Source organism: Melanaphis sacchari, unplaced genomic scaffold (genome assembly GCF_002803265.2).
Source record: "Melanaphis sacchari strain LSU unplaced genomic scaffold, SCAv2.0 Contig188_pilon_pilon, whole genome shotgun sequence".
Taxonomy (NCBI): Eukaryota; Metazoa; Arthropoda; class Insecta; order Hemiptera; family Aphididae; genus Melanaphis; species Melanaphis sacchari.
Window position 1 is genome coordinate 66,115 of NW_020270906.1, and position 16,682 is coordinate 82,796.

Consider the following 16,682-nt stretch of genomic DNA (forward strand, 5'->3'; position numbering starts at 1 on the left):
GTTGTCTTGATTTATAATAAAATTGAAATAAATGATTAATTAATATTCATTTAAAATGTACACTTACATACTACGCATTATATTAATATGTTATCTTATATGTAGGCACATGCATACAAGGTCATTAATAGAGGCCAGAGGGTAAGTTAACGATTGTTCATTTCGATTTCATATCAAGTGTTAAGCATGATTTTTAAAAATATATTCATTACTTATATTTAATTTGTCTTTAGATCAAAAAAAGAACGTGGTTATTTTTGATTTTTTTTTCGATACAAAAAATTTTAATTAATAAACGAAAATTAAAAAGTAGATTTATTAATATAAATGACTGTTGTTTTTCGTTACCTATACGTATTATATAATTTATATGAAATAACCCGATTTATATATTTAGTGGTATTTTTTGTTAAAACATAATACTAAATGGTTATTATTTTTATGGATATTAAACATCATAAACGTTTTAAATAGTAAGCCAATAAAAATAAATACGATCCAAATGTTTGAATATTATTATTAAACTATTAATTGTGACATAAAGTAAAATATACGATCAAATCTGTCACCTGTCACGAATATTTCAATTTTCAATTTATTATTGTTATATAACAGTAAACTCACTATTTTTTGTGGGTTTTCAATTTTTGTTTTTTGATTATATTGTATTGTTGTACATAATAATAAGATTTTTATCTGTGTGCAGTTGCTTTTCATTATTTTTTTGCGTATATAGTCGATGTGCAATTGTATGATTGTCTATATGGTCGTTTTAAAAGTAAGACGAAACTTATTTAAAACGGACCAACGGATCAAAATAATGAATCATATATATATGTACATACAATATATTATACGTAGGTATAGTATTCTTTTATAACTCTATAACATTTTTTCAAGTCTCATAAAGCTTAAAAAAAAAAAATCGTATTCAGAAAATATACTTTTTATTGTTGATAATCATTGGATTTCAATACGGCTTACGATAAAAGTATGGTCTGTTAGTTTGCGTTTTAAGATTAATTTATTTAAAGTACCTATTTTATTATTTATTCAAGTGTTATAATTTGATTTGTCAATTTCTACTTAAATTGTGATCCTGTATCTAAATTAAAACCATATGTATTTGATTAAATGTATAGTATTTGTATATCTTTCATCATAAAATGATTGTGTAATAATATTCTTGTTAAATTTCTATACCTTACCTTTTGCGGTTGTTAATAAATAAATAAATAAATAAAATATAAGCATTGAATAGATAGTAGTATGAAAATAAAAATGTTTTTAAAACTAAAAATTCATAAATTATTTAAAAGCCAAATATCTATTAAAGAAATTATAATCATAGTAATATTTTGAAAAGAATCTCGTTAAGTCTTATCATTATATTAAATATTTTATCGTACAGTATAAATTATTTTTAGACATATTTTATTTTCATTGCCTAAATTTAAATTTAATTAGATTTTATTATAGCACATCAGTTTAATAAAAAAGGCTGCAACATATGACTTCTAAAATATAATATTCATTAACTTTTATAACTAAATTGTCATTTAATTGTTAAACCACTTTCCAATAGTATAAAGGAAATCTTGATGAACTCAACGTTGCTATGTTTATCGTATGAAAGATAAATACAATTTGGTACAATTCCTAATTTGATAACAATTTGAAATATGCCAATTTAAAATTACATTTTTGATTTATATAATATACAATAAAACCGATTATTATTAACTTTAGATTACAGCAAAATATGTTTAATTTATTCAAAGGTCAAGCGATTTTTGAAGATTAAAAAAATGTACGAAAAACATTTATTTTGAACATAATAATACGGGGAACACTGTAATCATTTCTAAGTCAAATAAAGTTTCATTGAAGGTGTCTACACTATATACCCAATATTCATACACTCAATAACTCTGTAGTTGACGGAGAAAATCCTTCCATTACCATTTTCCAATGTTAAAATAAATATGAACTCTCCCAGACGATACAGAACGTGGATATAATAATATGTGTGTGTATAGAGAGGGTTTCATGATACACTCACCCACCTTCTCTCAATATAACGTCCCCAGGGCAATAAAAGGTTGACGATGTTTTTATTGCCATCGGAACTCAAAAGTCTTGTGGTTGTATTGGGAAAGTACTTAAAAAAAGATGATATATAAAGTAGGTGGGATCTCTCGTCGTTCAAATATATGGACTTTTTATAACGTTTGAAAAAACGCCATATTTCATTTTGCAGCGACAAGGGTGACTCAGCCACAATTAACTTGGACTGCTGCTGCTGTGGCCTCCTCTGCTTGGCTCCCTATAGACATACATATATAATATGTATATATATATATATATATATATATATTACATACCCCACGACAACCGGTCATAAATAAACAAGGGATTTATTCGAAGGGAAAACGTTGTAAAATCATCTAATCCCTACACTGCAGTGTTACAGGACGAAGATCCCTCGGAAACATGTTGTGGGCGGACGACGACGTGCCGACAGATATGAAAAAAAATACTGTTCAACGCTTTGGGGTGCCGATTTTCCAAAAGGCTTAACCGATTTCATTTTCATTTTTTTACCCCATTTAGAGCACATAGATCAACAACACGGTTCTCCAATAAAGTAATACTTAATACATAGAATCTAGATTATACATTTGAAAATCTGTAATAACTGTTTATTATCTTTATAAGTAAATTATAGTTGCAATCATTATCATTGGCCTGTTAAAATTTCAAATGTTTATTGTAATTTATTTAATTTAATATTAAACTTTATTTCGAATCCACGACGGCACATGTGAGAGTGGATTGCTTTTAAACATATTTTCTATGATAACTAATTTAGTTTGAAAACCCGAGTACCTAAATAATAAGGTATCTCAGGAAGTGTGAGACGTTGAGTTTTATTTATTTCGTTTGCGCGTCTTTCAAGAACAATTGAAGCTCTTATATATTATTAAATTCGACTTTGGTAGACTGAGAAATAACTGAGAACAATTTCCTCTTATAGTAAGTTTTTGAATCAAATTTACATTATAAGAGCTGCCCAACAGTCGTTGAAGCCTTGATAATATACCATTGCTATACTTACGGGATTTCAACTAACTATTTCTGTTTTATATGTTTTTTATACCGCAGTATCGCGAATAATTTGGACATTAACGATTTGTGCGAACGTGTATAAATAAAGTCGCCGTGAGTCGATTTTTCATCGTTTCAATTCGTTTGTCGGTGTTTACGCGTACCGCGTTTGCAGGTACCTAAGTTTACATAAATCGGTGATTTAACGAGCAACATATGCAATTCTTTCCGCAGCCACTCGCCCCAGCACGCGCGCGCACATTATCTCGACGTACATAGATCAATAGCCGGGAAAACAATATACGCATTGTCTGGAGTGGAGTATTTTAATTTGGAAACCACAAGAAGGTTTCACATACTAAAATCTATATACGTACATAATATAATATGCGCAGGTATATACGAGTACGATATAAAGTACGTGTGTATGTGTACATAAGTAGACACTATTATGCGGTGTGCAGTAAAGAATATTGAACCGGAAACGATTCAGCTGCTACCTATTTACACATGCCACAACCTAAGTCACGATAGTTTATCGAGATTTTATTCCGAAACGTTTCGGGAAACGACGTTATAATCATAATAATTTATACGTATAAGTAAACACCATATAGGTACTTCTATCTTTGATTTGTTAAACTGTCGAGTATAAGTACTTACATAATTTAGTAGCACAATGAATACATTAATGGCTAGCTTATGTTTATGTTTGTTTTTGTTGTCGTTGCCACTACTATTTTTCGTCATTCTATTCGTCTAAGTATGAAATACACTCGCACAATTTTTTGGTCGCCATAATCGTCACGGAGAATGAACAACCTACCAACAGTTCATCATAGCCGTGATAATTAATTTTTTGTTGTAAAACTTATTTTATGTCCGTTGTCTCTTTCTTTTTTTACTAAGAATTTTTATGGGTTACAAAATATATTAATAAAGAATATACTAGTTATAAAATTCATAATGTGTGATTTTTATGATTTTGCTGTTGGTATATTATGCGATGATGAGATGTCAGAAAGGCTGGTGACGGAATTAATATTGGATACATATTACTATTAAAAAAGGAGTGTTAGTATAAAATGGCATTAAAATATTTAATTTTAACGTTTTCAAGTTTTATAATGTAGCATGACATCAAAAGGAAAACTCGTTTTTAAAAGATATTATTTTTTCATGACAAACAAAATTATTGTAACATTTTTTCAAGCGGTTATGATTAATTAAACTACGTAAGTTACTATTCAGTATCAGCTAATTTTGTATTTGATGTTATATTTCGCTTTTATTTCTTGTTATATATGATAACTGGTTATACTATTAATCGTGCTGTAAATAAGATACTCTAAGCTTTTAATATCCATTACTTACTGTTAGTCGTTGTTTAAAATTCACAAATAATAATACACAGCATCAACGACTTTGACTTATCAGCGTGATATTATTTTTTAATACTCTTAGAGTAAATGTAATTTTGTTGAATGTAACAAAGCCTTTCAAACGCACAAAATAATTCATTATTTTTTTATTTATTTTGTACAATAATAAATTATAAATTTTATTTTTCTATAAAATTTTAAGCCCGAAAAAAAAATATAAATCATACAAAATTATGCTTTTTCTTATTTAGTTTATAACGTACACATTTTAATATTTAATTGTATAATAATTAAAATAAATAAAATATTATTAAATCTACAAGTATAAATGTATTTAAATGTCGATCATTTAAAGTCTAGAATGTCAGTAGAAATATGATAATAATTAGTTGTAAATCTATGATATTATTATTAATATAATGTACCAACTTTTTGGTTTATAATCATTAATTTTTTTTTTTTTAAATATATATTTCAATACTATTTGTATTAACAGGATGAGCATTAAAATATAAATTGAATATTTATCTTATCAGAGACATCGAATCGAAAGAGCTAGGTAAGATATAAGGTCCAGATGTAAAGTTTTCGTGTAGTTTTGCTCATCTTGATCCAATATATCAATGTTTATTAATCTTTGAGTTACGGCGATACGTTATTAAAATACTTCATACTTGCAACTCACAATAAACAAATAAGAATAATGGGTAATATTTAATTTAAATTGGTAATATAAAATATCTAAAATATGTCAATAACAAAAAATGTATTTTTAATCATCGTATTCTATACTAGAGTTGTTATAAATCGTTTCAAAAATGTTTGAATATTTTGTGTCATTTAATATATTTAGTGATACAATTAGACTTATTCGATGACATATTGATTGAGAAATATTGCAATAGATAGTGGTGTCGTGAGATTTTAAATTTTGAAGTCATGACTCGTAGATAATAATTTCAATAAAAATCTATTTATTTATTTACTTAATTGAGGTCAGTTAAAACCATCCTAAATTGTATTTTTCTGTTGTAAAGTTATCAGTATTTTTTTGAAAAATTAAAAATAAATATATCTATTCACATATATAATAATGTTTAATAATAAATATCTACTTATTTGCTGAATACTATATGATGATTGATATTATGTAGATATACTCTTATATTATAATAATAATTATTTTGTTGAATTTTACAGATTTACCGATTCAAACAAATAGGTTTAAATAAATAAAATATTTGTAATATTTAGTGTCATAATTGGAAGTATAGTCGTAAGACAAATATTATAAGATATATTTTTATTGATTTAAATCTTAGGGAATAATAGTTAAATAAAATTATATTATACTTATTAAAGTGTTTTTTTTCTCTTATTACATGTATATTTACCTATTATGTCATCTAAAGAAAATCTGATTTTAACAAATAAACGTATTATCTTGGATTGTTTTAAGTTAATTCAAATAATTTAAGAAATTGAAAATTGAAAAATCTAAAGGTCCATTTAAAATGACAAAGTACTTAATTCGATTTGTTTATATAAGTTTGTATTAGTTTAGATATAATAATCTTCTCGGTGTATTGCAATAAATATGGTCTGTATGATATGTTCAAAGGTTCACAGTTATAACATATGCTATATAGAATAACTATATATGGGGTTTTTGTTCAACGCATTAAAATATTTTGTGAAGTATGTGGGTAAACGAAATTGTTGTTGATGCATTTCCCAACGATAAATAATATAGAACGTCTATTAAAAACTCCCTGGTCCAGTTATTATATTACTATTGTCGGTGGTAAAACTCGATATTCTAGCCGAGAGAGGATGGCGAGGGAAAAAAAGCGCAATAATAATCGAACGTGGCTTAATTTGCAGCCCTCTCTCTCCCCTGCAAATCGTCGTTCAAATCCACCACTGTACGACGCGTCCTGTAGTAGTTATTGCACTATACTCCCTTCCTCTACTACCCCCTTGACATTCGACGCACAACAGCAGTTGGACATTATTATACATATACATGCGCTGCAGTGCATGACAATGGCTTTCCACCCTTCTCCGATAGCCCGACCGGAGATGAACGTAGTTTTATGTATTTTTATGATGGATCAATTTCGACGTCCATATGAAATATATATAATATACTTTAGTGCCGACGTACTGCTGTGCGACACGGGTGTGTGTAAAGGTCCACCGGGGTTCTGTAGTTAGGGCTCGGAAAACGCGAATGTTTGGAAATATATCTTCAAATTAGCGATCGTGCCCGAATGTCGTTTGCCGTTTCTAAAAAACATTTAACCAAGCCCGATAAACCGTCCAGTTTTTATGGACGTCAGTCATGTCTAGAATTCCAAGTGATCCCAAAGGGTTTACAGACTTTCAGTAAAAACACACACGTACGATTATTGGAAATGAAAAAATAAAATAAAACAATAATAATATGGTTTTTTACGTATATATATTTTATAAAGCGATTCATCGATTTAGTGATTCGAGGTAGTAAATTGACCACACATTTACAATGTCAATCAACGAAAGCTTCTTATAAAAAATAAAAATCTAAGATTTTTTCGATAATCCAATTTTAAAAACATTGAGTAGGTATGCCAATTTTGATTAGATTTTTGGATTCTACTACAATACAATTTTAACACTTACGTTGCAATTTTTATAAGAGTTAAATTATTTTGTATGCTCTATATATTTTTATTAATATCATGGTGCTAGTCAAATACTATTAATTATTTTATTGATGGTGTTGAACTAAAAAAATGTAGACTTTAACCATTCAAATTAAAAACAAATTGGATTATTCTATAATATTATCATTTGATTTAAATAAAACTTTTTTATAAAAACACATACATTATGACTATTTATAAATATCATTTGCATGCCAATATAATATGGTCATTACTCATTATTGTAATTTATATCTATAAGAATTATTTTATTTTAATAACATTTTTATGTGTCCAATACTGTAATCGAATGTCCATAAAACCGGTTTGCGTTGTATTTATCTATTGTATTACATCCATTTCTATGTTTTAATAATATTGATTGTAAAATATATTTTATTATTGTAATTATTAATAATTATAAAAATAATATAGCTAGACTGTATATAGAGACGTAGAAACTTAACATACGTTCAAAGTGTTTAAATCCACTATTTGAAAAATGGAAAATAATTATAAAATTAAATAATTTAACTATATATTTTTAGTATTAATATCTAAGATGAAAAATAAATTGAACGCAAATTTATAAATATTTTTATAAGTATTTGAAGTTTAAATTTTTATGAAATCGAATATTTATACGATTTATTGTTGAATTATTTTATTTTATTTTGTTGTAATTTAAAAATTAATAATCATGGATACATGAAATTCTTTAGAATATTACTGATTTACTCCTCAGTGTCAAAGTATACTTGACATCTGTTATACGGTAGAACAGTTATCTACTAACCCTTTTTAATTTTTAATAAATTTGAAAGTTTACAAGAACTTTATAGTTTTATTTATAGTGTTATTTAAACAGTATTCATCGATAAATAAATTATTATTAATTAACGTAAGGAAAAAACAATAAGAAAAATAAACAACATTAAAACACTTCAGTTTTTAAATAAATTGATTTTGGTGATTTTAGTATAGTCTTGTATTAATAAATAATTAAACAATTGTTCAGTAACATTGAAGTTAATGGAATTTTGTTATTTTTATTTCACAGATCAGCTCTGTTTATTTCACTAATATTTCGTGATACGAAATAGAGGGCTCTTTTTTAAGTGACTAAGTAGCCGATGCACGTACATAATTATATTTTAAGTTTTACATTATTTAATTTAAAGTAAATTTGTAGTTAAAACAGTCACCAGTATTTTATATCAAAGATTCGATTCGAATTAACAGGGCCGATCTATGAGTAATGAGGTCTATTATACTGTCATCGAGTCTATCATTTGTTGCCAACTAGCCATTTGTCATAACTCATAAGTATTATTTGTTATACGGTCTGAATAAATTATACTTATTTTTTTATAAAATATATATTCGTAATTATGCATTTAATAGTAAATAATAATATTTAATGATAGATGGATAGATAAATTGAATTATTAATAATGACTCTCAAACAGAAATATTTTCCTGAATTGGTTTTTTTTTTTTTTGAAACGTGTACTCTAGATATTTTCATGTTTTTGTTTCTCCATAAAACAATATAATGTTTTTTTGGAACGTCGCATTTAATAAAAGACGGAAATTAGGAGCATTGATATACCTACCTACCAGTGCAGTATAATAGTGAATGCTTCCGGTAACCCCGGAGGTAGTATTATTTTTAATCTCGCCGACTAAAATTTGGCCCGTTTTCCATGCATACATCCTTTTTTGGTACTATTTATGTATCACATAGTTATATATTATTATTATTATTATTATTATTATTCACCCCAAAAACAGCATCGTGTCTTGGCGACAGCGGAGATTTGTGCTCGTGTTGTGGTTGCCATCGGGGAGCGCGAATATTTTTCGGACGTGTCAGATCCCCCCGGACATCCGGTCTGACCGACTTGCACACTGCCACTGCCATCAAAAAAAAAAAAAAAGAGGAAAATAGAAGAAACTATCGTTTCAGCTCTGTTTGTACAAACGAAGGGCGACCCAAAGATATTAATCGTTGTCCATTATCTGGCATTTCCGGTGTTCGTGTACGCACATACAACGTCTTGCGTGCGTATATAACGTACACATCTATATACATTTATACGTATATATTATGTGTATACTACACATCTGCGGCGGATTTTCGTTTTCGAGGGAAAAAGTTGTGCAAAGTGAAGTGTGCGCGTCGTATATTTAATATATATATATATTTTAGTGATATATATACATAATGCAAGTCTCGGGTAACCCTGTGCCTTTGCAAAGTCCCCGCGACGGCGTTTCTGCATTGTTACCGGGGGGACGGTTACACTTTTGTTGGGGTGGAAAAATACACATACACACACACACGCATATATATATATATACACATATAATAATCTAACCTCGTACATTATATGTTTGTCTGTACGTATTAATGCATCGCCGTCGACGTGCACGGTAATGGTCCTCGCCGGCTGCTGATGTCGTTGCGGGAGAAAAACAATAAAACTTTGGTCGATTTGTCATGGCTTGGTTCCCACAACTACGAAAACGACACGAGTAGGTAGATACGACGAAAGTTATACTAGTGTTCATATTATACATTAATATTATAGTATTATACAATTTACCTTACCGGAAGACGTCTCAACTTCTGCGCCAGCCCGACGACGTTTTGACGATTACCGATGGCGCAGAGATGGTATAATATGAACGTATGATACACTAATATCCAATAGGTATGTTGAAAAATATGCCCGGAGAATGGAGGTCACACTAATTATTGTGTATAATATTATATTTTAATATACACATTTGATAGTAGGTATAGGGCAGAGATTTTCAACATTTTTATTTGTTATTTGTTTTTATTGACGTTCTAAAAGCAACAGTAAATGTATTGTTAAAAATACGTAGATTGTAACAAGGGGGCTGGAGCATAGCATAATCTAAAACGTAATATTTAGGAAATTAATATGACATGTACACTAAGGTTGTGTTGATGGGTGAGTAGTAAATTAACATTAGGTAGTGTGTATAATCCGTTATGGCTTTTGTTATGCTACCGCCCGTCATCGACTAAAATACGATTTCCCAGAACTACAATAATAGTCACCAAAATGTAGTTATACATCATATTGATTTTTACAACTTCATATAATATTATTATAAAATATTTATTTATTTAATTATAATTATATTATTTTTTTTAAATCTAATTTATGATTCTTATCGTAATACTTATAAGTTATAATAAACTTGTATATATTTCAACTATGATAGACTTGACGTATTGATATAGTTATAATAATTATATAAATACAAATTTAGAATAAACAAATGAGTAATAAAAAATATTGGTATACCGTATACTTATGGCCCATGAGGGTATAATTAAGAATAATAATATAAATTTATTGTACTAGATCTTCTCTCATTAAGACAGGTAAAAAAATGTTCAAATAAAACATTTTAATTTTGGTTTTTATATTATTTTTCTAAAAATAGTCGTCTCTTTTTATTTTTTCATTTAAACATAAAAAAAAAATAGTTTTTACTAGGTAATATATTTTTAATAATTAATTTTAATCATTTTTATTTACCTTTTGGGGATTTCACAAAAATAGCATTAAGTTGACTCTGCATTTGATAATAATAATTATTGTTACGTTTTAAGTACAATTGCTCATCCTTAATAGGATTTACATTTAGATTTCCATTGCATAGACGTAGGGTGATCAATTTTTTTTTTGGGGGGGGGGGCTGTAGTCTTTTTAGGGGTAGACGTGTACTGACACGTGGAGGGCTTCGTTTGCTTTTGGGGGGAGGGCTAAGCCCCAGCCCCCTAGCTACGCCTATGGCTTATTGTTTAAAGCATCTTCTATTGCAAGTTCTTTGGGATTAATTGGACACTTGATTTCAACTAACGATTCATTATCTAGCACTCCACCAGGAAAGGCTGCTATGAATGGTATATTTTTGTTAACAATCAAATCAACCGGTTGTATTAGTTGATTTAGAAGGTCTCCTATAAGTTCTAATAGTATTTTAGTGATTATTTCATTGGAAATTCCACACCTAGTAGCGGAATTTCCAATAAATGAGCCAAATAAAATATTATTCACTGTTTTACCACACATTTTATTATGGTCTATCAATATTTTATATTTTACATTAACTAATATAAACTAAAAATCATAATTCATGAGACTAAAATGAATGAACAACAGTAATAATAATTATTATTAAAAAAGTTTTATTTTAGGTAGAACAGTGATTATAACTATTCTTTTCTGTAGTTTATTTTGTATCATTTTATGAGCTCTTTTTATCCAAATGTGCGTTAATTAATTAAATATTTATTGTTGCTATTTTCAACCATGTAGTAGCTGGTATTAAAATATAAAATATTTGTGCCCGTCTCACTGTTTTAACTATTATTTCAAATAACACATTAATTAATTTACTCGATTCTCAAAACGTAAATTTATCGTTAATGTATTGATAATTGATATATAAATCATGCAAAATATTACGACCACTGCGGCACCGATGCGAACTTTTTGAAATGAAACGCAAAATGGTCAATCTACGAAAGTTTTGGAAAGCCGAAAACTCTCAGATTTAATAACTAGACATAATATAGTTCTATGTCAAACATCGATATCAATATGATAACGTCTGGCGGTGATGATGATTCAATATCGGTGCAACGGATCCTGTACACACTTCTTACATCATATTGTCCATCGCCAATCCTTTTCGCCAAATATGAAGGCTCACAAATGAGACGTAAGATTGTAAACTAAGCGTGACAGCGATAGCGCCAATCACAGAAAATGAAGTCTAATCACAGCTTCTTTTATTGTCGTCCCGGCAGGTTTCTGATAAATCTAACAAAAGCCTGTCCAAACCGGATGTGGCGATCCCCGATGTCATCCGTCCGACGACAAGACGATTTATTTTCTGCCGAACGTTTCAATAAACATGACGTCTGAGACAATTGAAATAGAGTGCACTCCGACGCGAATTTTGGCTGATGTTTCGAATAGCACAAAAAATGCAGGGATCGAGTCCCGTGGTGTCCATTGTTAAAAATAGACACCGTTCATTTTGGTAGTGGACAAAGAAGGTAAATCTAACGTTTATTTTGCTACACATAATATAGCAGGTAGCATAGAATGTACATATATTTCTTATTATTAGATTATGGCATTATGTTTTAACTATATACAATCACGCGTTCAGATACTGGGTATAAACTATATGCAAGGTAATTCATTTATCAAGGAACGCTCATTATTTCAAAATCTATTAAAAATTTTGAAATATATATTTTTTTACATAATTTTTAGTTGAATTAAAACGACATATAAAAAAAATAAATATATTTGATAACAAAATGATAAACGTACACTAATATAGTGGTTAGCGATTGAAGCCTTTAGATGATTTGTCTTATATCTGTGCACAGGTTTTAAAATGTTTTTTCGACAAGATAACCAATAACATAAATACGTAAGTACGAGTATGAATCAACTGTCCTCCTACAGAAAAAAATAATAAATGTATGAGTAAATGATGATTTATCTATTGTGATTTGTAGATCATATAAAAATTTACTACGGGCAAAGTCTATTTTTTTCTACGTCATAATCGTGCGCGTCAACGCTTATATGCCAAGTTTTGCTTGCAAAACCAAACATAGCTAATATTATTCTTGCCTACACGCGTTAGACGTAATATAAACACAAAACACTTCTAAAAATCCACGACGCGCGTATACGTCTCAGCCGTGTAAAAGCCGATTTTAATGGTCCCAGTGGCTTAATATTTAAATATGCATGACGTCTCCATACCGATACACGCTTTTGGATACTAATATTGTGCGTATACGTACATCATTACTATATTGATTATAATATTAACACAGTGAACATTGACTCTGCAGCGTAACTTTTACAAATCGTTAAATTATTTCTTGTCAGTCAACACACTATACAAATCCAGATCAAATGCAAATAATTGATGGTACTTAAGATACAGAAATATTTATTTGCATTATTGAATGCGTTTGCTTAATGAAAATTCAGTGTCTAAACCATAGACATTTATAACATAAACTTAATTCTTTGATATTTAATGTATAACGATACTCACTATATACTATTATTGATATTCTGTTGATGTCTAATATTAATGTAAGTGGTAGTTTTTTAGGAAGTATTCAATTAAAATGGAAATTTTATCCTAACTACAAAATATTAAACCAGAATCTATGTTCAAATAAATTGAATGTCTTTTTTTAGAATTGAATATTTTGATTAATAATTGGCGATGATGGTTAATCAAGCTTCTTAAAAATCAATATTTATCACAGGAAATTACAATACATTTGAATAAGTACCTATGTATACAATATTAAAATTTAAAATAATGTTTTTCACTTTTTTTGTTTGCAGTCGATAATTTTCATTCATAATAAGTTCGAATAATATGTCCGAATCAAAGAATAGTTCAATTAATTTTACGTACAAAATATTATCAATTACCCAATGTTATTGATTGTCCGTTGATATAATTATTAATCAAATATATCTTAAGACAAATGTATTACTTGATCGATAATATTGCTATTTGGTCATACTAAATTCTGATAAATTTAATAATTTATATTAATTTAACAACGCTCATCATTTATTTATTTATATTATTTAACATTATATAATTTCATAATATTTACTTTAAATTATTATTTATTAATTGAAAGTTAATTTAAATTTAAAAGTATTGATATTTTATTATGTACTTTACTTAATGTCTCTGCGGACTATATAACTGATCTATTTACAATAATAATATTATATGCCATTATAAATATTATTTAAATTATTCAGTTTTTTTGAAAATGTGTATTTTATAGTTTACATACCCGATAACTTGGAATGTATACGTCAAATTAATTATAGAACTTATACTTGTATATTTTACATTTATACATTAGTCTAAGTATAAAATATTCATGTTCGCATACAGCTGTGTAATATTTATATTATCATCATAAATTATAGTTATATGCTCTATGTAGTAGTAGTTTTTACACGTTCATTTCACATTGAAATATCTTATGGTTTAAAATATCGGTAGTACAATAAAACTTAATCAAAATGATAGAACTTATAAATTATAATAAATTAGTATTAGTTTATATTATTTAAGTTAATAGCAAGTTAGAGGAAACTTAAGAAATATCTAAATAATCATTGTTAGAAAAAATTAATGAAGTTCATAGATAGGTAATGTATTTATTAGATTCCAAGCGAAGCGATAAATGTATATTTTACAATATGTTTTTTTTTTTTTTTTTTTGGTGCCATAAACACATTTGAATCATAAAATTTAGAGTTGTATAATTAACTATAAATATACATTTTTATAATATTAAATAATATAACGTTTTAGGTACGCGTATACATTTTTCACGTGGTGGTGCACAAAGTGGGATCGTAAGCCAGTAAACTGGCTTTCAGACTTTTTGAAGAATCGATTTTTATTTAGAGAATTAAGACTCAAATAGTTCATAATCTTATTAGGTGTCGAGTCGGTTTAATAAGATGCTGCACTTGATTATATACTCTACACACATCTATGTTTACGTGCACCTAATAATAATTATAATTTGCGAAACGTTGACAATTGTTAAGTACTTAAGTATGATATTATTATAATAATAAATTAATAAATACGGTGCGTGGCAGCGTAGTTAATTAACTACATATATATACTTAGTGTATATATTATATTTAATAAAAAAGAGAACAAAAATAAAAAGGGCGTAATTAATTTGGTCAAATGACTCAAAATTTATATGAACTAAACATTCATTATTTGGGTGAAACATTAACCGATCATTGAAGTGAATTTTTATTTAAGACTATATTAGCTCACTTTTTGTATTCGTCTTCTGATCCACTTAAAATATAGCAAACCTGAGTTTAAAAGAATTATTTTTTGTTTACCTTTAATATTATAATGAGTCATAGAGACCTATCGGCTATTGTCATACTTAAACCTAAGAAAATTGTTAATAGTATATTATGTTTTGATTTTTTATAATATATTTTAAACAATTTACAGAACTTAATATTAAAACTATAACAGTTATATTAATTGTGTTTAATAACAATTTCAACTATATTATTCATAATTAACTGAGAATCCTAAACCTTTAAAAAATACATATACATTTCAGCCAAGCGACATGTATATTCCCCAAACGATATGTAATTTTAAATAGATATTTCACATAAATGAATATCACTCTATAAAAGGGGGTACTCAAGGTGATAAAAGAAAAAAAAAAGATTACAGATTGACTAAAAAAAAAAAAAATTTATACATTTTAATTAATAAATTCACCCGTTTAAAAATATCATTTTTTTATAATACCTACTATTCGTTTTTATGAAAAAAATAAATATATATTGAATTGTAATTTTTTCAAAAAAATTAAGTATTATGTTTCTAACGTATAAATCTTAAATAAATTGAAAAATATATTTTAAAAACCCCGAGAATTATTCATTATTATTACAGTATATATAATACTACAAGTCTATAACCTAGCTACAGACACAGTAAAATTGTTACTCTCTGGATTTTACTTATATACTTCAGTAATATTAGTATATATAAAAATGTATACATTACTGTAATTATAATTAAACGTAGCTGTGTAAAAGTCATATTGACAAAAGGACTAGAGAGTAACGGCAAGGGGTAACGGTACAATAGTATAGTAAATACAAAAGACCATAGAGCTTTGAAGTGAACTTATCAGGTATACTTAAACATGTTTTCCCGTATAAGATGTTTCTTGTTCTTTCATACTGTAGTGAAATTGTGCGACGGAAAAACACTGAACGCTGCTTGGAAACAATGTAATTACGTATCCAGGATTATACATATATGTTATACCAGTTCCACCTAAATAAATAAATAAGAGGATTTCATAATTTAAGCAGTACAAGAGATTTTAGATGGAATTAGCATAAAATGATACAATTCTTACTTTAATATTGGAACAATAATTATAATATAAGCATTATTGTATTTTAAATTAATTTTGCATCTGTATTTTATTCAAATTTACATTTTTAACAAATTTGGTTTGGTTGACTCTTGTTATTTACATTTTATATACCTAAAATTTCGAATCCAATATAAATGAGTAATGGATAATTATTAATAATAGTTTTGAATAATAATTTATTTAACTAATAACTTATTGTGATAAAAATAATGTCAATATATTAATAATTATTGATATAGTACAACGTATATGATATATAGTTTGGCGCTATTATTATTATAGTTGACTAGTAAAGAATGTTGTAGATATTATTTGATATTGTATCTTGTTAAATTTATTCAATAACTTTATATTTATATATATATATATTTTCAGCGTTGTTACGTTAATTAAAATAATTAGAACGGAAAATAAATGTTTAGTACCTATATTCCG